We start from the raw sequence: 27,284 nt of genomic DNA, 5'->3' as shown, positions 1-27,284 counted from the left end.
ACAATTGAGCAGGCCTGGCACACTGCAGCGAAATGCCCCATCTTGCCACAGGCCTTGCAGAGCGCGCTCCGCGCCGGGCAGCGCTGCCGGGGGTGTTTTGACTGTCCACAGGAGTAGCATTTGCGTCCCCCGGGGTTGGTTGGCTGCCGCGCGGCGCAGGCTTGGAGTTGGCTGGGGGCTGTCGGCGGGGTCCACGATGCACAGGGGGGGTGGGCCACGCGGTTGGGGGCATAGGCCTGAACGTGGCGTGATGCGACCGTGAGCGAGAGCGCTAGTTTTTTGGTCGCCGCAAGGTCAAACGTGGCCCCTTCTAAGAGGCGCTGGCGGATGTAGTCAGACCCTATGCCCGTAACGAACGCCTCTCTCATTAGCAGGTTCGAGTGTTCAGTGGCCGAAACAGCCTGGCAGTCACAGTCTCTCACCTGGGCGCGCAGGGCACAGCAGAAATCTTCCACAGACTCACCGGGAAGTTGGCGGCGCGTGGATAGGAGGTGCCTAGCGTAGATTTTGTTGGTCCGCTGAGCTTAATTTTCCTTCAGTAGCGTCATGACTTCTGCGTAGATCGGCGCGTCCTGGACGAGGGGAAAAACGTTGGAGCTCAGCCGCGTGTACAGAATCTGGAGCTTCTGTGCTTCTGGGATTGGGTCTGGTGCAGACCCGATGTAAGCTTCAAAACAGGCTAGCCAATGTTCAAAGTCTTTTTTGGCGTTGTCTGCTTGAGGATGCAGCTGCAGGCGATCCGGCTTGATGCGGAGGTCCATCTCTGAACAATCTCTGTAACAAATTGATGTGCTATCAATTATAATGAGACGAGAGTAGAATGTAATCGAGGCTTTATTACACAGAGATGTGTGGCCTCCTACAGCAGCTGACGAAATGGCTGCTGTTCGGCGAGCACACATATTTATACTCCGCCTACTGGGCGGAGCCAGCAGGCAGGGATCTACCCCCGTACCTGTAGTACAGGGGCCTTACCATAAAACCCATATATATACAGTATAATACATCAGTGGTGACTACCACCCCACCCCCCCCCCCCCCCCCCCCCATTTCTGATCTTATGTTAGAAGGAAGGTCATTGGTCATTGATGAAGCAGCTGAAGATGATTGGGCCTGAGGAACTCCTGCGGTGATGTCCCGGGATGAGATGACTAACCTCCAATCACTACAACCATCTTCCTTTGGTTGGTGTTGGTCAGTTTTATGACAATCGACAATGGTTTCATAATTCCAGATTTTTATTGAATTCAAAATTTACCATCTGCCATGGTGGGATTTTAATCCAGGTCCCCAGAGAATACTTTGGTCTCTGGATTACAGGCCCAGTGACAATACCACTACGAGACTGCCTCCTCTACATACATGGAGCTGGCTTCAGGCCTTCTCTGCTCAGATTTTCCAGCCATGCAAGCAGCCTAGTAAATGATTGCCATCAAAAAGGCTCCTCCTGCCAACTGTAACCAGCTCCCATCCACTCCTCAGCACTGAATTGAGCACTGCTGGCAAGGGAGGCAGCCTGAAATTTTCTGAGATTGCTGATCTTGCTGTGGAGGCATGACAGCTGCCAGCAGTTCCAATTTTATGTGGGGCCCAGGCCACTCAGTCGAGATACACTGTGTGGGTGCCTGCGTAGTACTGGGCCTGAAAACAAGCCCTCATGAATTTCTATCCCATAATCTGTAGGCAAGGAAGGGAGTGAAATGAAATTAAAGCAAAACAGATGTCACGAATGCATAGTTGTGGGACTGTAAATGTTTGTACCTTCCTTCTAAATGGACACAAGAAACCTTAAAGGGTGTCAAAAATCACCTGAACTTTTCACAACTGTAATGTGGTCAAACTCTAAAATGCTTCAAGTGGATTGGTGATAGATATATCCAGACATATAAAGACATTTGAAATTCAATTCGCATTTCCACAAGGGTAAACAGAAACTGATTTGGCTTCCCAGGAGGTGTGAATAGTTCTTTCCTATTTCCTCAAACCTGGGAGAATGGGAACCATTCAAGTTAATGGTTGACATTTAAAAAGTTAATTATCTCCTCAAGGGGTCAGCCAAAGCCCCCCAGGCACCTTTAGGTAGGAGGATCAGCAGGTAGGTGCACAACTTGGGACTGTCTACCCAGGTGATTCTAGCAGGGTTCATCCAATCCCAATCCCTCTTCTTGGGCCGACATTAGTTCCAGCTCCACAGGCTGAGAAGGGTGAACCTGACCTCCGGCAGGACATCCAAAGCAGGCAGGGGCCTTCCAAATCTTGACTCCCCAGAGGACACTCGCCAAAGTCTTCAGAGACAACAGGGCGTAGCAGTCAGCAGGCTGCCTCCACCTCCACCGTGAATGTTGAGCAACACCAAGATATAGCAGTAGGGTTAGGAAATCTAAGAAATATTAGGAGCACAGCTGTGGCATGGTTGTTAACCACAAATTTATAATGTTCACCAATGTAAATACGATGTACACATTGCACATCTGCTTTTCTGTGTGCTACTGCTTCCTGATGGGCTGTGTCGCTGTCAAAAAGGTGTGCCACCATAGTCCCTCCCTGTGTGAGTTTGGAAATCCCTCCCAACATCCTGGTGGAGCATGATGTTGAGGTTTCCTTCACTCCAGGACTTTGCAATCCTTGTACTCTAATCCTTGCCCTGATTGTGATTGTGGATGTGTTGCTGACGCAGGTGGACCTTGCCCTTCGAGGCCTCCGCTACAGCGTGATTTATAAACCCTCACTTCCCTTTCTCCCAACATGAGACCTTTGAGTGTCCCCACGCTGCCATATACCCATCTTTGGGCTGCAGGTGCCTTCTTTGATTATACTACCACCTTCAGCCCATTATCATGCTTGAGACCCCCCCCACCCCCCAGACATACGTGTGTGATGTTCTGTCCACACCCTGCAAACAACATTCTGGACACGACTGAGACTTGAGTGCCATCCCTTCTCCCTCTCTGAACTAGGACAAGGAGAGTCTTGACAAGATTAGCAATGTGGAGTGAAGCACTTCTTCAGTTCGCCAGCCTCCCATTCTGGCCCTAAGTCACAGATGTTATTCCGTTTGAGACTCTCTCTATTCAGGTACAGAGGACCCTTCCACCCCCCTCCCCCCACCCCCCCGCCCCACCTCCACCCTCCCTCTTCCCCCCAGTACTGCCTTTGCCCTGCAGCCTCCTCACATGTCTCTGGCCATTTACCTCTGTTCCCGAGTGGAGGCCTCGCCCTGTAGCAGACACAGGCACCCCTACCTTACCACTGGTGTGTTAGGTGGAGCCTTGCCCATTAACGCCCCTGAAAGCAACATGAAAAAAAAAATGAAAATGAAATGAAATGAAAATCGCTTATTGTCACAAGTAGGCTTCAAATGAAGTTACTGTGAAAAGCCCCTAGTCGCCACATTCCGGCGCCTGTTCGGGGAGGCTGTTACGGGAATTGAACCATGCTGCTGGCCTGCCTTGGTCTGCTTTTAAAGCCAGTGATTTAGCCATGTGCTAAACAGTCTGGCAGTGAAGCCTGGCACTGAATTCAAGGTTCTGTGAGCACTGCGTGATGCAAGGTGGGTGAACAAACCTTGAACTCTCGAGTGAAGTGCAGGTCAGCAGCTCATGTCGCCCGATTGCACGCTGACGTGCCCTATTGATCCAGTCTGAGGGAGTGATTCCAGTGAGCACCTCTTTTAATGAGTAGCAATATGATTCCAGGCCAAACCCCAACAGTGGCGAGGATACTGGACTAAAAACCCCACTAATTCAGTTTATTTGAAAGGCTGTGCAGAAAGAATGATTCGCTCCAGGAGTGATTGCATGAAGAAGTAGGCTTGGTTATTTCTAATACAAAACTTTATTGTGACTACATTATTAAAATGCATTAACTTCACACGTGAAAAGAACAGCTTACAATTTACACCTTAAACACTACTACTCAATTTCCCATTAAACAACAAGGAAAGAAACATACTGCTCTCAATCTATCTTACTGTGGGAGCATTTTGGACTTTGCGTCAGGGAGATCAGGGGCAAAATTCTCCCCAAACGGCGCGATGTCGCCGACTGGCGCCCAAAACGGCGCCAATCAGACGGGCATCGCGCCGCCCCAAAGGTGCGGAATGCTCCGCATCTTTGGGGGCCGAGCCCCAACATTGAGGGGCTAGGCCGACGCCGGAGGGATTTCCGCCCCGCCAGCTGGCAGAAACGGCCTTTGTTGCCCCGCCAGCTGGCGCGGAAATGACATATCGGGGCGGCGCATGCGTGGGAGCGTCAGCGGCCGCTGACAGTTTCCCGCGCATGCGCAGTGGAGGGAGTCTCTTCCGCCTCCGCCATGGTGGAGACCGTGGCGGAGGCGGAAGGGAAAGAGTGCCCCCATGGCACAGGCCCGCCCGCGGATCGGTGGGCCCCGATCGCGGGCCAGGCCACCGTGGGGGCACCCCCCGGGGCCAGATCGCCCCGCGCCCCCCCCCCCCAGGACCTCGGAGTCCGCCCACGCCGCCTTGCCCCGCCGTTCAAAAGGTGGTTAAATCCACGCCGGCGGGACAGGCAATTTATCGGCGGGACTTCGGCCCATCCGGGCCGGAGAATCCAGCGGGGGGCCCGCCAACCGGCGCGGCCCGATTCCGCCCCCGCCGAATATCCGGTACCGGAGACTTCGGCAACCGGCGGGGACGGGATTCACGGCAGCCCCCGGGGATTCTCCAACCCAGCGGGGGGTCGGAGAATGACGCCCCAGAATTCAACTCCTCTCTCCAACGTTCCTCCAAAAACTCCACAGTTTTCTCTAAAAACTGCCTCTCTCCAAAAATGTCTCTCTGCATTCCTTGGCTCCACCCAGCAATGACCTCATCTTCCCAAGCTAAAAAACAGCTTGTTGTCCTGACGTCAGCGTGGGAACGGTGCCTTTTTACGATTGAACATCCGGCGCAAAATGGCCACCGATCCTCCATCTGGTGGGGGGCCAGCAGACAGGCAGCATAGAGCACCCAGCTCTAGCATGGTGCCAGCCGTGCGCAGACCTGGTCTGCCAAATTGTAACCCCCGTTTTGGCCAGCTCGCAACCCCCGGACCACCCCCCAACCGTTCCCCCTGCCCCTGACAATGTCCCTCCTGCCCGCGGGTCGGCTCTTCCCTGTCTGTGGCAGCGCTGGGACTGAGTCCGCAGCCACCACGCTGTGTTCCCGACAAATAATAGCAAGAAAGACCCATGCTGTCGGGAACACGGCCGTTCGGGGGCGGAGCATTGGAGGAGGGCCTCAGGCAACGTCCTGAGGCTGTCGTTACGGCGTGCGGCATACTCCTCGAGTACACCGCTTTGGAGGGGGCGGAGCATCACAAAAACGGCGCCGCCACCGATTTCAGCGCGAAAGTTAATTCTCCGGCCAATCATCGAACGCGATTTTGGCATCAGCAACCGGAGAATCCCGCCCATTATCTTTGCAGGCTGCAAAGCACATTAAATCCACAGGGACATTTCCATTTAAACCACAGTCCATTAGCCAAGAACGAAAAAACACATTCCTTTGTCAATTTCACCTTCTGGCTACTAAAAACACACAGGCCCTGCAAAACAGAATTAATTTAAAGAAAACACGACCACAGCAGTCAAACACACTCTAACCCTGGGCTTTTAACCTTTAAAGTGCCCAATACTTAGAACCTAATATTCCTAAAGTCTTCTAGTCGTTGCAGTATTCATGATATTAAAATTTACATTAAATACTTTCCCAACATTGCGTGACAGGAAACACGGCCCACTATTACAGGTTTGATGGCACTTTCCCAAACTGGTTTTATGATGTATTAAAATGCACTGACGCATTATGATGTTTTATGATGCATTAAAATGCACCCGCCATGACGCCCACCGTGGATGGGAGCGGAAAATCCCAGCGTGAGATCAGGAGGAATTTCTTCACTCAGAGGGTGATGAATCTTTGGCATCTCTACCCCAGAGGGCTGTGGAAGCCCAATCATTGAGCATGTTCAAAACAGAAATCAAGAGATTTGTGGTTACTAATGACAGCAAGCAATATTGGAGTAGTGGGGGGAAATGGTCTGTAGGTAAATCATCAGCGATGGTCCAATCATATGGTGGAGAAGGTTTGATGGGCTGAATGGCTTACTCTTGCTGCTATGTTCCTTTGTTCTTCAAAGTAGAGGAAGCAGAAATGTTTCAGATCATGGTAAAGCCCGAGGTCACAACCGTGCACCAGGTTGAGGTGAAGGTATCTCTAAAGCTAGTTCAGTAATCTGAAAATCCTTGAATGCACATAAGATGGATGTGAAAACAAGTTGATGTTATCAAGCAGAAAGATAAAGAGTTGCACTCAGTCAGAGAGTAAGAATAACAGCACATGGAAGATGAGAGTTATAGGATTGAAGATAAAGTTCCAATGCCCACAGTAGAAATGGAAGTTGAGGATTCACAACTTAGTAGTGGGGAATCCCAAAATGATATTTACGGCAGCAGGATTTCCCTGCTCGATTTTCTCCAAAGGTCTGGATCCCCATTTGTCTCTGTTTGATTATTCAGATCAGATTCCCCACCCCTCCCCGCCTCTGTTGTATTGGCCATTCATGTTGGTGTGAGGGGATGTCGATGTGAATTACGACAGGTCGCCCATGATATGCACCTTGCAAAATGGACCACGTCGGGAACACACAGATGAGTACAGCCTCCCATGGAGGCAGTGCTGGGGGGGTTCCTTGAGGAGATGCCAGCATGTTCCATGGGGGAGGTGACAGGGTCTTTTGTTGTTGGTGGGGAGGAGCTGGAGTCTATGTTCTTGGGGGAGGGGGGATTCCATGGTGCTTGGAGGCATTGCGTGGTGGAGATATCCTTCTATTCTATTTTTATCTTTTGTCACATCGGGGCACCCTTTCCCGATCTGTCAAGAGCTGATGTTGCTGGCAGGGCAGGCTCATTCAGCATCTGTCCCGCCAGTGTTGACACTGAGATAAAAAATGAGAAAATTCCACTCTCTTTCAAAATCTAACACAAGGAGAGCATGAGGAACCTCTTATAGTCTAAATTTCTCATACAGTCCAGAGTGAAATTCAGAAAGAAAGTGAAAGTCACAAAGAAACTGAAGGTTTGCTGGCTTTCCTAGTTCTGGCAGACCAAAATGAGTCAGGGTCTTTATGCAGGAACATAAAATAGGTGATAATGAATCAACAGCATGTTTTACACCTCTCCCAATTCTTATTTCTATTGAGGTCAGCTCCATGGGTACTTTGCAAACACCTGCATCATATTGTTGCTGTGATCAGCCACTGTCTGTATATTTATGGAGTGATCCCTTTTCTATTTGCCTTGTGTTCAGGTGCCTTGCTGGCCCTGTGCAGAAAGACAATCATGCCCTGTGCTCAAGGAAACACAGCCACTGCTGAAAAGCCTCATGCACCATGTCACAGATCATACAGTGCAGAAGGAGGCCATTTGGCCTATTGAGTCTGCACCTACCCACTTAAGCCCTCACCTCCATCCTATCCCCGTAACCCAATAACCCCTCCTAACCTTTTTGGTCACTCAGGGCAAATTATCATGGCCAATCCACCTAACCTGCATGTCTTTGGACTGTGGGAGGAAACCGGAGCACCCGGAGGAAACCCATGCAGACACGGGGAGAATGTGCAGACTCCACACAGACAGTGACCCAGCAGGGAATCGAACCTGGGACTCTGGCGCTGTGAAGCCACAGTGCTATCCACTTGTGCTACCGTGCTGTGTTGGCTCCCAGTGTCAATCAAGGATGTGATCTAGTGTTTGGTCCTGGTGAAGATGGAGCTAATCACTTGCTTAATGCACCTGCTTAATGTGAACTGCAGACTATGACCTGCAGCTGAGGCACGCGACAACAAACTGAAAGGATCCAGTGGCGAAAAACATTCACAACTACGGTGACTTTGTGGATGGCTTGAATGGTACATTCTTCCTGTTCAGGAGGCAGCACATCTGGTTGGAGAAGGCTGCAGAGACCTCTGACATCCTACCGGGAGAAAAAAAAAGCTCCTGCATGCACTGCTTAGATAATGATAAGAAGGTGAATCTTGGTCTGTGTAAACATGACTATATGGAGACCGTGTTCATCTATTTTATTCTGAGAGCCATGGGTGCTGGTGGTGATTGCTGAGGTGGCTGCTGCTTCTTAACCATGAGCTAATGGAATGAAAAAATGAATAAATAATAATAGTTTGGGTTATTTAACTGGGCCCAAGGGGGCAAGTAGTCTTCTATCCTGCTTCCCCTCTGAGCCATCTATTTCTGTTTCTGATTTTCTTTCTCTCCTCTGAAGTGTCACACTAAAAATCTGGACTTGAAAGCTAGTCTCAGTGATGGTAATGCCTTGATTGTCATAAAAATCCATCTGGGGCAGCACGATGGCACAGTGGGTTAGCCCTGCAGCTTCACAGCGCCATGGTCCCAGGTTCGATCCCGGCTCTGCATCACAGTCCGTGTGGAATTTGTACATTCTCCCCGTGTTTGCGTGAAGATGTGCAGGCTCGGTGGATTGGCCACGCTAAATTTCCCCTTAATTGGAAAAAATGAATTGGGTACTCTAAAACTTTTTTAAAAATAAAGAAAGAAAGAAAAACTCACCTGGATCACTAATGTCCTTCAGGGAAAAAAATCTGCCATCCTTACCTGGTCTGGCATGGGATAAGGGTGCAGGAAGTTCCCGACTTGAGCTACTCACCTTGAAAGCCCTATTGGTCCCATCATTCACCGAAGTTCCAGGTTCCCATTCATCTTTCACCCAAAGCAATTTGCAGCAAAGTTTATTTTTGAATTGAAGAGGGAGGGGGGTGGGGGGCGGCTCTGGGTGGGGGCGGCTCTGAGTGGATACAATCTTCAGGGCACTCAGCAAATTCTGGCCAAAAACCTTGAATGTTACAAAACATCTTTCTGAGTGTGGTAGTCGGTATTAGGGGTATTACAGTACCTAGGTTGGTGCTGTAAGATCATTGGTGTGGGACGTACCTGAGACAGGAAGATCATTGGTGAAGCCTGCCTGCTGGTTCCGCCCAGTAAGGCGGAGTATAAGAGTCTGTGTCTCCCTAGCAGCTGCATTCTGTACCTGCGCTGCTGGGGAAACATCTAGTGTAATAAAGCTTTCAATTGTCATCCAATCTCGCTTCTGGAGTCATTGATCGAGCATCAATTTATTGGACTAGATTTTAAAGACTGGAGCTCTGGATCAAGCCGGATTGTCTGCAACTCAGCCCCCACGCGGCAAACTCAGCGGCAACCTTCAAACACTCGCTGGCGTGCTTCAACGGGTACCTCAGGACGGCCACGACTGCACCCACAGAGGACCAGAAGATGCAAGTTCTCCACTCGAGGGTGAGCCCAAAGATCTACACCCTCATCGAGGATGCGGATGATTTTGAGGTCGCGATGGCCCTGTTGAAAGGGCACTACATTCGCCCAGTAAACCAGGTTTATGCCTGACATCTACTAGCGACAAGGCAACAAAACCCGGGGGAATCGCTGGATGAATTCTGGTACTAGCTAAGAACTGTGACTGCCCGCAGGTTTCAGTCAGCGACCACACAGAACCTTTCATCCGGGGCGCATTCGTTGCAAGTATGCTGTCCTCCCAAATCCGTCAGCGGCTGCTGGAGAAAGAGACACTAGGCCTCAAGGAGGCACGGGCCCTTGCTAGCTCCCTGGATGTGGCCTCCCGAAACGCCCGCGCGTACGTCCCCGCCCACACGGCAGCCCCTTTGCATCCCCCATCCCCCCACAAGCTTGTGCCACGCTAGTTGCTACCAGGCAACCCCGGGGGGCCCCGCTGTTATTTTTGCGAGCAAGCCAAGCACCCCCGGCAGCGCTGCCCGGCCCGCTCCACCACCTGCAAAGGTTGTGGCAAAAAGGACCATTTTGTGGTGGTATGCCAGGCCCGGGCGGTTGCCGTTGTCTCCGGGGGCGAACTGGGGCCGCCACCACAACTCTCTCCACGGGCCACGTGCGGGCCGCGGGCGCCGGCATTTTCCCGAGCCATGTGCGGGCCCCGGGCGCCACCATCTTGTTCCCCAGGGACCACGTGCGATGCGTGGGCACCGCCATCCTGCCCACCCCCAGCCATGTGCGACCCATGGGAGCCGCCATCTTAGCTGGAGTCTCAGGACCCCGATTCGGTTGACCACACACCGCCCGAGGAAAATCTTCAACTTTTATCACGACTCGCCTCGGTGACCCTGGACCAGTCTCGGCCCCGAATGCCCTCGACCGTGACGTCGACCGTGCTCATCAACAGGCGCAAAACATCCTGCCTGATCGACTCCGGGAGCACAGAGAGCTTCATTCACCCCAACACGGTAAGGTGCTGTTCTCTTCCCATACACCCAGTTAACCAAAGAATCTCCCTGGCCTCCGGGTCTCACTCTGTAGAGACCATGGGGTTCTGCGTAGCGAACCTCACGGTCCAGGGAAGATAATTTAAAAATTTCCGACTCTACGTCCTCCCTCACCTCTGCGCTGGCTTGCTCCTGGGATTGGACTTCCAATGCAACCTCCAGAGCTTTACCTTTAAATTCGGCGGCCCTCACTGTCTGCAGCCTCGCGACCCTCAAGGTCGACCCGCCTTCCCTTTTTGCGAACCTCACCCCGGATTGCACACCCGTCGCCACCAGGAGCAGACGGTACAGTGCCCAGGACCGGACCTTTATTCGGTCGGAAGTCCAGCAGCTATTGAAGGAAGGTATTATCGAGGCTAGCAACAGCTCCTGGAGAGCTCAAGTAGTGATCGTAAAGACCGGGGAGAAGCACAGGATGGTCATCGATTATAGTCAGACCATCAACAGGTATACGCAGCTCGACGTGTACTCTCTCCCTCGCATATCTGATTTGGTCAATCAGATTGCACAATACAAGATCTTTTCCACGGGGGACGTCAAATCCACCTACCACCAGCTCCCCATCCATCCGGGCGACCACAAGTACACTGTGTTCGAAGCAGATGGGCGGCTCTACCACTTCCTAAGGGTTCCCTTCGGTGTCACAAATGGAGTCTCGGTCTTCCAACGGGAGATGGACCAAAAGGTTGACTGGTACGGTTTGCGGGCCACCTTTCCGTATATCGACAACGTCACCATCTGCGGCCACGACCAGCAGGACCACGACACCAACCTCCGCAAATTCCTCCATACCGCAAAAACCCTTAACATAACCTACAACAAGGACAAATGCGTGTTCAGCACCGAACGCCTAGCCATCCTCGGCTACGTAGTGCATGATGGAGTCATAGGCCCAGAACCTGAACGCATGCGCCCCCTCATGGAGTTTCCCTTCCCCCACTGCTCCAAGGCCCTGAAATGCTGTCTGGGATTTTCATATTATGCCCAGTGGGTCCCCAATTATGCGGACAAGGCCCGCCCACTAATCCAATCCTCGGTTTTCCACCTGTCGGCAGAGGCCCGCCAGGCCTTCAGCCGCATAAAGGTGGACATCACAAAGGCCACGGTGCCCGCAATCGATGAATCTCTTCTCTTCCAAGTCGAGAGCGATGCTTCCGATGTAGCTCTGGCGGACACCCTCAACCAAGCGGGCAGGCCCGTGGCCTTCTTCTCACGCACCCTCCATGCTTCAGAAATCCGTCATTCCTCCGTTGAAAAGGAGGCCCAGGCCATAGTGGAAGCTGTGCGGCACTGGAGGCATTACGTGGCCGGCAGGAGATTCACTCTCCTCACTGACCAACGGTCGGTTTCCTTCATGTTTGATAATGCACAGCGGGGCAAGATAAAGAACGATAAGATCTTACGGTGGAGGATCGAGCTCTCCACCTACAAGTATGAGATCTTGTATCGTCCCGGGACGCTAAACGAGCCTCCTGATGCCCTATCCCGCGGCACATGTGGCAACGCACAAGTGGACCAACTCCAGGCCCTCCATGAGGACCTCTGCCATTCGGGGTTACTCGATTCTTCCATTCTATCAAGACCCGCAACCTGCCCTACTCCCTTGACGAGGTCAGGACAGCCACCAGGAACTGCCGAATCTGCCCAGAGTGCAAGCTGCACTTCTACAGGCCAGAGAAAGCACACCTGACAAAGGCTTCCCGTCCCTTTGAACGCCTCAGTATGGACTTCAAAGGGCCCCTCCCCTCCACCGACCACAACAAGTACTTCCTGAACGTGATTGACGAGTACTCCCGGTTCCCATTCGCCATCCCCTGCCCCGACATGACCGCAGCCACCATCATAAAAGCCCTCCACAGTATCTTTACCCTGTTCGGTTTCCCCACCTACATAGGGGGTCCTCCTTTATGAACGACAAATTGCTCAGCAAGGGCATCACCTCGAGCATGACGACCAGTTATAACCCCCGGGGAAACGGACAGGTAGAGAGGGAGAACGGAACGGTCTGGAAGACCGTCCTACTGGCCCTACGATCCAGGAATCTCCCAGTCTCCCGCTGGCAGGAGGTCCTTCCCGATGCACTCCACTCCATCCGATCACTGCTGTGTACCACGACAAACGAAACACCTCATGAATATCCCTAGGAAGTCCTCCTCCGGGACCTCGCTCCCAACCTGGCTGGCAGCTCCTGGACTCATTCTGCTCCGCAAACACGTGCGAGCACACAAGTCGGACCCATTGGTAGAGAGGGTCCACCTCCTTCACGCTAACTCTCAGTATGCCTGCGTGGCGTACCCCGACGGCCGGCAGGATACAGTCTCCTGACGGTACCTGGTGCTCGCTGGATCCCCACCCACACACCCCCCCCACCAACCCCACCCTCCCTCCCACTGGCGCACCCCACGGCTGCCCCCTTCCCAGATGGATCGGTTCTTCCACTGGTCTCACCCAGGGGTGATGAAGCTACCGAAGAAGCCGAAGTCACGCTCCTAGAGTCACGGATGCCCGAGCCGGCTGAAACTGCGACGATCACAGAGGACGACCAGGGCCCCCGATCGACTAATTGCTTCATTCTGATATGTACATGTAAAATGAATACTGTAAATAGTTGTGACATGTAATAAGGCAAAACACTGTACCACCGATGGGTACCACCATAACCTCTACCACTGTATGACGCAAGACCACCACCCCCGCCAAACTCTTTTTTTTAACAGGGGGTGAATGTGGTAGTCGGTATTAGGGGTATTACGGTACCTAGGTTGAGGCTGTAAGATCATCGGTGTGGGAGGTACCTGAGACAGGAAGATCATTGGTGAAGCCTGCCTGCTGGTTCCGCCCAGTAAGGCGGAGTATAAGAGTCTGTGTCTCCCTAGCAGCTGCATTCTGTACCTGCGCTGCTAGGGGAAACATCTAGTCCAATAAAGCCTTCAATTGTCATCCAATCTCGCTTCTGGAGTCATTGATCGAGCATCACTGAGTATTGTCCTCTTCCAAATATAGTCTGTTGGGTTAAAATTACAGCCCTCAAAAACATTTGCTAATTCACACAAATTCAAACTCACAGTTAGGTCAGCCATCCCTTACACCTTACAGTCACCTGTTCACACATTTGTGAATTTGCCTGCAGTCCCAGTTATCAATAGCCCATCAACTTCCATATGAGTGTCTTTTACTTAATATAAAATGTGGATATATGTTTATTAATCTATGTACACTCACCCTGTTATATTGATGCTATTTTCTTAAAGTTAAATTAATTTACATTTTGACTTCTATAGGCATAAGAAAGAGCTCCAGAAGGAAATAATAGATCTTGTGAATTTAAGTTGAGCAAAGAGAAAACACCTTCCCCTCCAGTGCTTAAAGCGTCTCAAGATACATATTAGCAATGATTCATGGGAAGTAATATGCTGAGAATCAGACAAGTGAGCAAGAAACAACATATGACTTTTTGCCACAGGGGCAATGGAGATGGAGATGAATTTTGACAGGCACACATACGACAAGAACTTGGGCAGAGCAGGAACTGGCAATTCACAAATCGCAATGGCACATTCCCTCCAAGGGCCTTGGTGCATAAAACCGCCTAAAACAGTGGGTCCAGGGCTCATGTGACCAGGAGAGGTTGGGCATTCACTGACCCAAAACAACCAGGCAGATCATGTACAAGTATCACAGGTAAATATTCTATCTGATGAAATTGAGCAGCAACTCTGATAACAGCAGTTTGATCGTCATTAAAAAAAAGGTGCTAGTTCTTTCCATTTACATGAGATGCTGGTATATCTCCTCTGTTTCCGTCCTCTTCCCCTCCCCCCTCCCCCCAACAATTGTGTGGTTGGACTAGCAACACGACAAATGTTACTTGTGGCATAATGGGCACAGAGGAGGTTAAATAATATATTTGCAAAAGAGAACATTTAAAGTGGTGATGTCTCCTCACAACAGTATCTTTGCCAATATGTTTTCAATGATTTAACATTTGAATTTACGTGTGTTAACTTGATTTTTTTAGATTTTAAATCACTGCATTGCATGAAGAAAATGAATAGGAAGTGTGCACATTATGGCTGCGATTCTCTGGAAAGGTTTCTAAATGTTGTAGCGAGCGGGAACTGCCGCGAGCTTCCTGGAGCCCGGCCCGGCGAGGCCGGCAACGCGATTCAACGTTAATTGTTCCACTTAAAAAGGCCTCATGGGCTTCTCACCAGCCACCCCCGCTAACAAGGTCGAGCAGCTCTTGCACAGCCAGCCCCACTCAGCTCACAGCCATGGCACTGAGATGACCAGCCCCATGTTTGGGGGATGCAGACCTGGGGAGGCACCTCGATGCGATGGAGGCCAGGACAGATGCCCTGTTGCCCCAAGGGTGCCGGAGGGTGAGCCACAGGGCAGCCACGGGCGAATTGACACCAACGACCCCCACTTCCTCCTCCTCCCCCGGAGACTTTTTTGTCCCCACGCCAGCATCTACCCCCCCAAACCTACATGAGGCCCTCAACCCTCCTTTCACCCCCTTTCCCTTCAACCCCCCCTCCTCAACCATCCCTTCACCCCTCTCCCTTCAAACCCCCCCTCAACCCCTCCTTCACCCCCCCCCCCTCCCACCATTGTGAACCATGCGTGCGGCTAACAATGCCCTCTGTGCCTCCGCAGGAGAACCACTTCCACAATCGCCGGGAGAGGGCCCAGACTGGCGGAGGGGTGCCGGACATACGGATCCTCATCACCTTGGGGGAATGGGCCTTGGAGATGACGGGGTGGCCGAGGACAGAGCGGTCACCAGTGCGGAAGCTGGCGGATGCCGCAGAGGTGAGGATCCATCAGCCCCCACCCGGAGGACCTGTCACACATGAGTTGTTATTGACTGAGCCAAACCTCCCGCATGTTCATTCTCTCACAGGTCCTCCAGCTGACAGCGCCATCCTGGGTGGCCCCCTCTCCTGTCTCTCAGGAGAACACCTCACAGGAAAGCTCCTGAGGATGCCACAATTGATACGTCACAGCTGTCATCTCCACCCTTCACCAGTGCAGATACACACTCCTAGGTGGGAAATGTTAGTGGACAGGTTTCTGGGGCACAAACTGGTAAGCATCACACAGCTGCTGGGGTACATTAGGTGGAGGCAGGAACCACCAGGCGAGACAGGAGTCGGAGGTCTGCTCGATCCCAGGACCCAGCTGGTTCCCAGCCTGATGCTGAGTCTCTTGTACAGGGTTACCCGGAGTTGTTGGAGACTTTAGGTGTGGCCGGGACATTCAGAGGGGGAATGTCAGTGACACTCCAGTAGGCCCATAGCCAATTGGAGGAGTACCAGAGGCTACAGGTGGAGAGATGTCGCCGGAATTGTTTGGCACCGAGCCCAACACTGCTAGTGTGGCGACCGCAGTGGAGAGTCTGGTGCATGGCGTCAGCAGCATGAGTGAAGGTATCCAAGGCACGACCTAGTCAGGGACGGCCATGGTTGAGGGCCCCGCTGAATGTCTGACTCGCTGGGGGACGTTACCCAGCACCAAGCCGACCTTGATGGGGTTCTGGGGGACATGTCCCATTCTTAGATGGGAATGGCCGGGCGCTGCGGAGCTTGTCCCAGTCACAGGTGGGCATTGCCGAGGCGCTGCAGAGCATGGCCCAATCACTAAGGAGCATCGCCGAAGGTGTCAACTCCACGGTGCTGACATCGGGCAGCCAAGGCTGGCAGAGCCAGATGATGCAGGGGCAGCCGGGATTCAAACCAGCTGCCCCTCCATCCCAAGGTGAACCCCAAGGCCCTATGGGCACCGAGGGGAAGAGGGGGCACTGGGTGCCAACCAGACCCGTCCCATGTAGTGGGGATAGAGACCATCAGCTCCCCTGAGTTCCCCTCTGATGGGGCTGTGTCTCGAGGTCAGCACACAGGGTAGGGCGGCATGCCTGTGCACGTGCCATCGACAAGTGCGCCAAGGCCCTCCAGCCCCAGAGCCCCCCGAGGAAGCCGGCCAGAGGCATTGAAGGCCATGGGATGAGGTAAGCCGCTGGCTGGCTCCACCTCGAATGTGCATCCTTGGGACACACCTAGACGTAGTGATGGATAAAAGAAGGTTAAGCACGTTCAGGATCACCGAGGGCAATGGGGAGGGAGAAGAGGGCGGAGGGGCTAGGCAGTGGGTGGTGGGGAGAGTGGGGTGGCGCCAGACAGGAGAGTGGGTCATTGTTGGAAACCTGTGAGCATCAAAAACCCTTGACCTCCAGCAGTATGGCGCCTCTGTCACTTTGTTCTGTAATGCAGCCTGACCTTCGAACACCTCTCCAGGTATCCCCCCCCTCCCCATAGCACTCACCCACCCTCCAGACATGGACATGCCCCGGAGCTGTGTTCCATCCCCTGGGTGTTCGGATGTTGGCTGCTGCGTGTGCGGTGTTGCCTCCCTCAGTGTTCAAGTACAGTGTCCATGCATGAAGATGTGATTGTGATGATAGGCAATGACTCCCACATGCTACTTGGCCCACCCACCCATGGGAATCCACCTGGATTGTGTGAAGGCCACAGCTGGAATATTGTACAGTTTTGGTCCCCTTATTTGAGGAAAGGTGTAGTGGCATTGGAGGCAGTTCAGAGGAGCTTCACTGGGTTGATTCCAAAGATGAGGGGTTTGTCGTATGAGGAGAGATTGAACATTAGGCCTATACACTCTAGAGTTTAGAAGAATGAGGGGAGATCTAATTGAGGTATACAAGATGCTAAAAGGTATGGATAAAGTAGATGTGGAGCCGACACTTCCTCTTGTGGGCCATTCTAAAACACGAGGTCATAATCTTAGAATAAGAGAGAGCAAATTTAAAACAGATTTGAGGAAAAACTACTTCTCCCAAAGGATTGTGAATCTGTGGAATTGGCTACCCCAGAGTGCGGTGGATGCTGGGATGGTGAGTAAATTTAAGGAGGAGTTAGACAGATTTTTAATCGGTAATAGATTGAAGGGTTATAGAGAATGGGCAAGATGTGGAGCAGATGCTTCCTCTTGTGGGGCATTCTAAAATGAGAGGCCGTGGCCGGGATTCTCTGCCGGTAGGATTCCCCGTTTTGCCGGCGCCCGGAGGTTTCCCGACGGCGTGGGGCTGCCCCACAATGGGAAACCCCATTGACCGGCCGGCGTAACGGAGAATCCCGCCAGCCGGTCGGGGCAGAAATGTGTCGCGGCGGGGCGGAGAATCCCGCTCCATAATCTTAGAATAAGTGGTAGCAAACTTAAAACAGATTTGTGGGAAAACGACTTCTCCCAGAAGGTTGTGAATCTGTGGAATTCGCTACCCCAGGGTGAGGTAGATGCAGGACAGTGAGTAAATTTAAGGAGGAGTTAGACAGATTTTTAATTGGTAATGGTTGAAGGGTTATGGAGAACGGGAAGGACGGTCGAGTTATGCCAGGATTGGAGTAGTCATGATCACATGAAGGGTGTTTAAACTCGGGAGGCTAAATTGTCTCCTCCTGCTCCAAGGTCATGTGTTCTAGGGAGGAGATGCTGTGACTGATTTTGCAATCCAGCTCTTGGTCTGTAGCATTGTAGGTAGCAGATGAAGAACATATCAGCCATGATAGAATGGCAGAGCAGACCCGATGGGCCGAATGGCCTAATTCTGCTCCTACATCTTAAGAACTTATGAACTAGGTGCTCCCTTAACCACAATTGACAATTCCCTATTAGCAATAGCCTCCACTCGCATGGCCAGAGGCCGCGGCAATCAGTCGGGGTTATGGGAGGTCAGTTGGCAGATGAGCAGGGGCTTGGGTTGCCCCCGGAATGGGCACACATGATCCAGTGGTTGGCATGGTGGTGCTGCACGCAGTTGCCCCCCCCCCAGCGCCTCTCTCCTCCCATGCAAATGGTGTGTCCCCCCCCCCCCAGCTGAGTGCCCCCCCCCCACCCCCCCGCCCCCCACGCCAAGCACTTGGGTGGCAAGCACAGTGTCCCCAGGCTCTTTGCCTGTGAGCAAAGATGGCTACTGACCTCCTCAGCTCTTCGCACAAGCCTTTCTGCCAGGTTCACATTTTTCAAAAGGAGTACTAATCGGCGCCAGCGTGACCACTTGCTGGGGAGGCCGATGAATCAAGGAGGCATTTGGATAAGGGGTGGCTCCTGTTAATTGTATGGAAATAGGGCTTAACTGGTGATTATTGGTTTCCGCCATGCTACAGCGAGATCCCAATTTGGCCTATGGGAACGGACGGGTTGCATCGCAAACTGTTTGGCGCCGCCTGGCGCGGTTCTCGTTTTCGGCCTCTCCCGTTATTCATTGGCCTTGTTTCACTGGAGCAAGAGTGCAACGGGGCCTGATGAATCGTGCCCCATCTGTGTTGCTTTAGGTATCCATAAACTGGGTATTGTGCTGTCTTCATGGTGCTAAACACTCTTTGGCAATCACCCCATCGTTGCATTACAACAACCACCTATTTATATAGCAGTTTGTATGTCCCAAGGTGTTCACAAGAACATTGTAAAACAAAAACTAATGAAGAGAAACATGTTCTAAAGGTGAAACAATGGGCTGCATATCTCATGGGGACTTTGGGGACCTCTGGACAGAAAGTTGAGTTCCTGCCACCTCATTCCATGCCAGCCCATTCTGCTGCCATAACACGCTGTGGGTGAGCTACATTGTGGGACTTCCGTTACTCACTGTGGAGGCAATCCCACTCTCAGGAGAAGCTCCACCTGCCCCGGCAACACCAAGTGCTCATTAGTGGGCACTGCTGGCCTCCCTTCTTACCTTTTTAAAACCCCTTTTTGCCAAAACGGCCTGCACACTGCACCCAGTCCCATAAAGAAGGTACAATGGATCCCAGAGCGATGTGCGTCCAGGATACTGGGCGGGGGTGCAGAGAAATGTGGGCAGTGGTTATTGGAGAGCAAGTGGGATGGAAGAAAGGGGGGGTTATTATCTTGAGGGGGAGGGGGCTGCCCCCCACCCACCTTTGCGCTAAAGGACATGCACTCCCACCGAAGATAGTACCCGTTCTTCCTTCCCGGCCTTTTAAAACCATTTTACCAAAATGACCTGCCCAGTCCCACCTGACTGCTCACATCAACCATGGTTAGCACTGCTGTCTCACATTGCCAGGGAGCGGGTTCGATTCCGGCCTTAGTCACTGTCTGTGTGGAATTTACATGTTCTTCCTATGTCTGCGTGGGTTCCTCCGGGTGCTAGAGTTTTCTCCCACAGTCCAAAGATGAGCAGGTTCGGTGGGGTTACGCAGATAGCACAGGGAATGGGCCTAGTAGGGTGCTCTTTCAGAGGGCCAGTGCAGACACGATGGGCTGAATGGCCTCCTTCTGCACTGTAAGGATTCTATTAATTATCAACAGTAGTATGGTGTGGGCAGCATATTATCAGGAATCAATTGACTTGTTAGCAATCTCAAATGACCCCTAATTATTTATTTAAACATAGCAAGTGGGCTGCTGATGGATTTGAGCTCAGGGGTGGGTGGGAATGTAATAATAATATAACAATAATCTTTATTGTCACAAGGCTTACATTAACATGGCAATAAAGTTATTGTGAAAAGCCCCTAGTTGCCACATTCCGGCTCCTGTTCAGAAGGAGAATTTAGAATGTCCAAATTACCTAACAGCACGTCTCTTGGGACTTGTGGGAGGAAACCGGAGCACCCGGAGGAAACGCACGCAGACACGGGGAGAATGTGCAGACTCCACACAGACGGTGACCCAAGCCGGGAATCGAACCTGGAACTCTGGCGCTGTGGAGCCATAGTGCTAACCGCTATGGTACCGTGCTGCCATGGTGGGTGGGCAGGTAGGCACTACCCTATTTTACGTGCCCCCATCCAGATCGAAAACACAGCTGGTGATGATACATAAAATCCAGCCCAATATCCCAGTAGAAGATGATCCCAATTCCTTTCCCTTTCCTTTTTAGCTGCAATGAATAGCACCACAATTTGAATGCCTCAAAGTGACTCAATTTTAAAATTCTCATCTTTGTTTACAAATCCCTTGTGGTCTCACCACTCCCTATCTCTATGATCTACCCAGGCCTACAACCGTCTGCGATATCAGAACTCATCGCATTCTGGCGTTTTGAGCATTCCCAATTTTAAATGCTGCACAATTGATGACCATGCCTTCAGCTGCTAAGGCCCGAAGAGATAGAATTTCCTTCATGAACCCTCTTTTAAGACAGTTATTAAAATCTATTTCTTTGACCAAGCATTTGACCATTTGCCCTAATATCTTCATATGATGCTCAGTGTAAAATTTTGTTTTATAATGGACCATTTTACTACATAGAAGGTTCTCTGAGAACATCCTTCCAACAACAGTACTCAGTGTTCAGTCCAACAGTCTGTGGACTACCCTTATTAAATCTCTGCTTGATCTTTCTTCTGGGTAAGGGAGCATATCCTAGCTCAATGCATTGCTAAATAACCAGGTTCTCTGCCAAGATTCAAGGGCTGAAATTTTCTGGCCTTGTCATGGTAAGATCCACTGCAGGAGAATCGACGGCCCTGCCAAATGTTTCAGCATGACCGGACAATCCCTTTGGTGGGCAAGTATGGAAAATCCTGCCCAAGGTGTTTTTTTGAAATAAAATTATATTTGTGCTGTTCTAAGTAAAGTGATCTGCATAGGACCAGACAGTACACAAAGAGAATTGCAAGCTTACCCAAATTTATTAGTCTGAATCTTTCTTTCAGGGTCAGAACTCCAATGTCCAACTCTGATCAGACAAAAAAATAAACACTTACTTTCCTCCAATTTTCCTGGGTAATCTTCCAACGGAGGATTCTGCAGATCTCAGCCAGCACAAGACACCTCGGAGGGAATAGTGGAGAGAATCAATGCAGAAGCTCCCTTTTTATGATATGAGCTAGCAAGTGAAAAGTTTAAATGTCCCAAAGCTGCTTGGAAAGCTATAGAGTGAAGATAAGTGGGTGAGGGGATAGGGTGGGTGAGGGGGAATAGTGGGTAAGGCAGGTGGGTAATGGAATACGGTAGGTGAAGTAGGTGGGCAAGGAGGTAGTGTGGGTAAGGTGGTAGGGTAGGTGAGAGGAATGAGCGGGTGAGGTAAATGGATAAGGGAAAAGGGTATCCCAAAAGCAAAGTATAAAAGCTTATCTCTTTGAGCTTTCTGCTTCCTGTTCTTCTTCACCTGCTGGGAGGGCTATTGGAGGTTCGTTGCTTTGAATTGTAGTCAGGTCCGAATGACGTTGTCAGGATCCACGCACACCTGATAAAAGACGCTAGCCCAGATTGGGTACACATACACCTGCTCAGTAGATCAGAATAAAATTCAGAACAGTAGGTTCCGTTGGCTTGCCAGCTGGTAAATAATTTTAAATTTTAAATAATCTTTACTGTCACAAGTAAGCTTACATACATCTCCCTGTGTCTGCATGGGTTTCCTCCGGGGTGCTCTGGTTTTCTCCCACATGTCCCGAAAGACGTGCTATAAGGTCATTTGGACATTCTGAATTCTCCCTCCGTGTCCCCGAACAGGCGCCAGAATGTGGCGACGAGGGGCTTTTCACAGTAACTTCATTACAGTGTTAATGTAATCTGGGTACAGTTTCTGCTGGGTATATAGGATTAAAATGACACACGTTGATTCCTTGCTGAAGAATAAGTTATTGGCATTGGATATCCTTTGGTACCTCACTTCTCCTCTGGGAGGCTTGACAGTTAGTTTTGAGGATCTATTCAGAAAATCTGTCCACACACAAGCACACATCCAGCAGGATATGCTGGATATTGATCAGGAAGACTGGATGTTTTTCTTCTCCATAGCTCTGGAATGCTTAAGTTATTGGCATACTTGTGCCGAGCTCTTGGCCAGGATCTAGCGGGTTGAAACTCATAATGTACTGGCTTGTGTGTTTTAACTATTAACTGGATAAGCTTCTTGAGCTGCCAAGGCTACTTGTCTGATATATTTTGTTGGACAACACAGAAGGAACCTGCTCTGCTTTTAACAGTGCTGTACCTAGCTTGTGAATATTTAACACTGACACAAACTACTTTGTTTACAAGAACTGGTATCTCTCACCTTAATCAAATAAAAATTGTGGCACTTGGCAGCCATAAAGAAAAATTGGACAGCTGTCCACCCGTCTGTGAAAAACCTTGTGACACCTTCTTACATTAAAGACATACATGGACGCAGGTTGTTGTTGTCTTACTTTATTAAACTCTTTGTAGATGGTATTGGTGAGTCTTACTTTTTGAAACTTTTGCTCTTGATTGATTCCTGGGGGCCAACTGAAAACTTTGCTCAGGGGTAATTAGCACTTGGGGGCAGCTGGGCAGTCACGAATCCCGTTATACACAGTTTCAATTAGCGTCACTATTTGAAAGGAAAGTTGGTGGGGCATGTATCACAGCCACCCCATCTGCAACTTCCCTCCCATACTGGAAGTGAAAATTATCTTCTGTTTTTGGCATGAAATTTATTGACGATGTACAGCATAGGAGACCACGTCTAAGTCAAGGCCACTTCCTCCAGGCCTGTATTTCATCCACAACACAAGGCAAGGTGCTGAAAGGACTGATTATATGCTGCGGCAGAGATGGAGAAAAATACAATGTTAAGCTCCAACCATTGAGTTCAAAACCCAACATAGATTTAACTATTCAATGGCCTGATTCACAGGATATTTACACTGCAGAAGGAGACCATTCAGCCCATTGAGTCTGAACTGGCTTTCTGAAAATCTAAACTAATCCATTTCCCTGCTTTATCCCCATAACCTTGCACATTCTTTCTTTCCAGATAGCAATCCAATTCCCCTTTGAATTCCTCCAAACCTGCCTCTAAATGATTTGGTTTTGAAAATCTCAAGGCAGTAAGGCTCAGAACTGCTTTGATCATTTGATAGGGGTACAATGAATACCCAGCGTAATGTGAGTCAAACAGATCAGAAAGTCTCCAGGTTCGGTTTACAGTCTTTGCTGAGTAACCTGATCTCTTTTGGAGATGCTGCATTTATAGTGTCTATGGATGAGTGAAAATGCATCTAGGATTCTCCCTCCTTATCCGACTTGCTGATTCCTACGTGTCAGGAGAGGTCAGGATCAAAGTTGGCTGCAAACCTTTTTGTAGTTGAAGAGCCTGCTGACATTCAATATGTGGGCTCACAAATGAAGAATGACTGAAATACCAAACCGCAGCCAGTACTTATGGCAGTGAACCAGATTGAGAGCAAGAAAGAGTTTGAATGTATACAGTACCATTCCTGTCCTCAAGCTCTTCACAGCTCCTGAATTACTTTTGACGTCTAGTCACTGTTATTTAGGTAAACAACGCAACCAATTTGTCTGCAGCAAGACTCCACAAACAGCAAATGAGATGATTGATCACTATCTGCTTTACGAGTGTTGGTTCAGGGTTGAATGTTGTCCAAGAAACACAGAGAACTCCTTTTACTAATGTAATGGGATTGTTTACATCACCGGACCAAGTAGGGAGGCCCTTGGCCTAGCATTTCATTCAAAAGACAACGCTCAAATCAAACGATAGTGTTGTAATCTACTGGGGTTTCTGCTACTTTACCCACAAATTGTGGTAAAATTAACTAAAACTTAGAGAAACATTAAGTCCTTCTTCATTCTACTGTTAGACTTTGGTATATGTGTTTATGGATTTTTGGCTGCTGATTTGCGCAGATTGTTGATTAGTTTTTATTGATTTGTTTTGAGGCAATGAATGGCCCTGAGCCTGAGGGAAAACTTAGGTTTTACAACAGCTTTTAAACAATCAGTATCTTGTTCTAGGTGTATCTCCTGCAGTCAGGAGTGTTGTCTTACGTTGGAAAAAGGCTAACATAGAGTGATAAAGCCAAACGTATGTATCGATCCATTAACTTGGTGTCAGTAACAGTAAGATCTTGACAGAATCATTAGAGATGCACTATATCGCATCTAGTTATAGAGTCACTGGAAAAGAAGGTTTGACTTGGCAAAATGATTGTTTTTTTAAAAAGTAAGTCAGCAGGTTGGTGGATGGAGGTAATGCAGGAGATATTGGGTACGATTCAACAGCCTCACCATGCCCATCTAGATGTTGGGACGAGGTCCTTGAATCTCGGGACAGGCTTCTCATGTGATTCGCGATGCTTGAAATGTCTCGCGAGATTTAACGGAGTCTCGTGAGACGCGCAATCTGGATCTCGCAATCACTGGGCGTGATCCAGGGAACATATTTAAATGATCCATTAGGCCCATTTAAATATGCGTTCGCGGGATTCTCCCGGGATCCGTGATTCAGTGACCATGCCTGGGTGACCTTGCCCGGCGTCATTTAGTACTGGCATCCACAAACATGGATCAGTCTGGCACCTTGGCACTGCCACTCTGGCACCCTGACAGTGCCACCCTGGCACTGCCAGGGTGCCCATGTGACCCTGGCAGGCTGGCAGGGGCACTGGTGGGTGCCATGCTGACCATGCCATGGTGCCCAGGTGCCAGATTGCCAGGGGTCGGGCCCAGGGGTGACTTGCCCATTAGGGGTGGGGTGAGGGGGGGGGCTCGAGGATCCCAGAAGTCGTAAGTTGGGTGCAATGGGGAGTCTAGAGGGTACAGTGAACAGGGTCAAAAGATCTGGGCTTCCTTTAAAAATGGCACTCTGATCCACGAATAGTCTTCCTGCACTAGCGAGCAATGCTGTAAGTGCGGCTTCGATGGTACATTCCTTGGCGAGGCCAAGAAAAAAACAGCAAAGTGCCATTGGATAGCAGGATCAGGCACCGAGAAAGATCCCACTTAACACACCCGAAACCGGACATAGAAATGTTTTGGTTGAATCGTGCCCAATTTCCGGACAACTTTTGATAAAAGAGGCATGGCTGCTATCATATACTGGGAGGGTGAAAATGAAACTGGGAGAAATAAGAGAACAAAGTTCTTAGACAAAGGTTACAACAGCAGCCAATAAAATTTGAATGTTTGAGCTGGGAGATTTCCATTATTATTCTGGATAACAAGAAAGACTGAATGCTGAAAATCTGAAATAACGAATTTAAAAGCTCGGAAAACACACAACCTAAAGGAAGATAGGGTTAACATTTGCTTGGACCTTTGACCAGAAACATATTTAGACTCACAGGCCAGTGAAGCAACTAAAGACAATAATAATGTGGACTAGAGCATCCCCATTCAGACACTGCTGCCTCGTGGTTAAAGTGGACTCAAAAGTAAACAGTAAATGCCGTATGTTTGGAGATCATACCTGGACAGTAAATGATGCACTGACATGACCACGAAATATAGAAAAACAATAGTAGCGTGGACTTTCAGGATCAGAGTTTTCTCTTACTGTACTTCGACATTAACACTCCATGTTGATGGAGCATGGTGAAGAATGTCAGGCTGGGAGGATCGCTGCCTGTAATGGAGCTTGTTTGATTTTCAGTTAATTTAAATGTTGAAAACATGAGCAGGCTCCACTTATGACTGGGCAATCTTCTATCTGTATTTTCCTATGTACTCTGTCTGGGATATCTTTCACAACCAACTCCTATAAGAGGAGAATGTGCCTCCTTGACTTCAAATATGATAAGCTTGAAGTAGAGATACAGGCAAGAAGAACAGGACAAACATTAAGCAAATAATTAAAAAGAAAATATCGCAGGTGGCAAGATGGCGCAGTGGTTAGCACTGCTGCCTACAGCGCTGAAAACCTAGGTTCGATCCCGGCCCCGGGTCATTCTGTGTGTGGAGTTTGCATATTCTCCCCGTGTCTCCTTAGGAAACTCAGTTTAAAGGAAGCATAATTACATTTCACAATGGAGCGGGTCTGTAATTTAGTGAGTATAAAATATTTCAGTAGAGTAAGAAATCTAGAATTATATGCAGCCTTAACTCCACTGTCATGGATCTGCCCAGCAACTGATTTTCCCAGCAAAAGGTAGAAATCTGCGTAGTAACAGCAATAAAATCAGTGCAACATGGCATGATGGGATGGAATCTGCCCAGCAACAGTTGTCATGGGTCTATCTCGCAGCAGGTAGAAATCTGCAACAGCAATAGCCAGCATTCAAAGGGCATAATGAAGTGTGATTATAAAGGTATTGAGCCCCGGACGCGGGGCTACTGAGGGAACGGCGCAGGTTACAGGCGGAGTTTGGGCTGTTGGCCACAAGGAAAGCTGTGGAACAGCTGAGGAAGGCAAGGGAGGCGATTTATGAGTATGGGGAAAAGGCAAGCAGAATGTAGCGCACCAGCTCATAAAAAGGGAGGCGGCCAGGGAGGTAGGGAGAGTAAAGAGTAGAGGTGGTAATAGGGTCCCTGACCCAGTTGAGATGAATGAGGTGTTTAAGGACTTTTACAGCAAATTATATGAGTCGGAACCTCCGGCGGGGGTGGCTGCGGTTCCCGAGGGTGGATAAGGATCTGGTGGAAGGACTGGGAGCCACAATTGAAATTGAGGAAATAATTGAGGGGCTGGAGGGCATGCAGTCGAGCAAGGCCCCGGGGCCGGACGGCTACCCGGTGGAATTCTATTCGAAATTTTCAGAGATATTGAGCCCACTGCTGGTGAGGATATTTAATGAAGCAAGAGAGAAGGGAGTCATTCCCCCACCAATGTCGCAGGCCTCGATTTCATTGATCCTGAAACGGGAGAAGAATCCGGAGCAATGCGTGTCATGCAGGCCAATTTCTCTACTGAATGTGAACGCCAAACTGCTGGCTAAGATACTGGCCACAAGGATAGAGGACCGTGTCCCGGGGGTGATAGGGGAAGACCAGACAGGATTTGTTAAGGGCAGGCAACTCAACGCGAATATTTGAAGGCTTTTAAATGTTATTATGATGTCCTCGGAAGGAGGGGAGATGAAGGTGGTGGTAGCGATGGATGGAGAGAAGGCTTTTGATCGGGTGGAGTGGGATCACCTGTGGGAGGCGCTGGGAAGGTTTGGGTTTGATGAAGGCTTTATGGACTGG

The 27,284-nt window shown here is 50.1% G+C and overlaps 1 long non-coding RNA gene across 1 annotated transcript in view; it reads right to left on the bottom strand.

Moving 5' to 3' along the window:
- Positions 1-22,521: 22,521 nt before the first annotated feature.
- LOC140425746 (uncharacterized) overlaps positions 22,522-27,284 on the bottom strand; it is a 76,588-nt gene continuing 71,825 nt past the window's right edge. The window contains exon 3 of the long non-coding RNA XR_011947973.1: positions 22,522-22,901. This is a non-coding gene — a long non-coding RNA (uncharacterized lncRNA). The remainder of the gene's footprint in view (positions 22,902-27,284) is intronic.

This window comes from Scyliorhinus torazame, chromosome 6 (assembly GCF_047496885.1).
Source record: "Scyliorhinus torazame isolate Kashiwa2021f chromosome 6, sScyTor2.1, whole genome shotgun sequence".
NCBI classification, from domain to species: Eukaryota; Metazoa; Chordata; class Chondrichthyes; order Carcharhiniformes; family Scyliorhinidae; genus Scyliorhinus; species Scyliorhinus torazame.
This window is presented reverse-complemented; position numbering and strand designations above follow the sequence as displayed.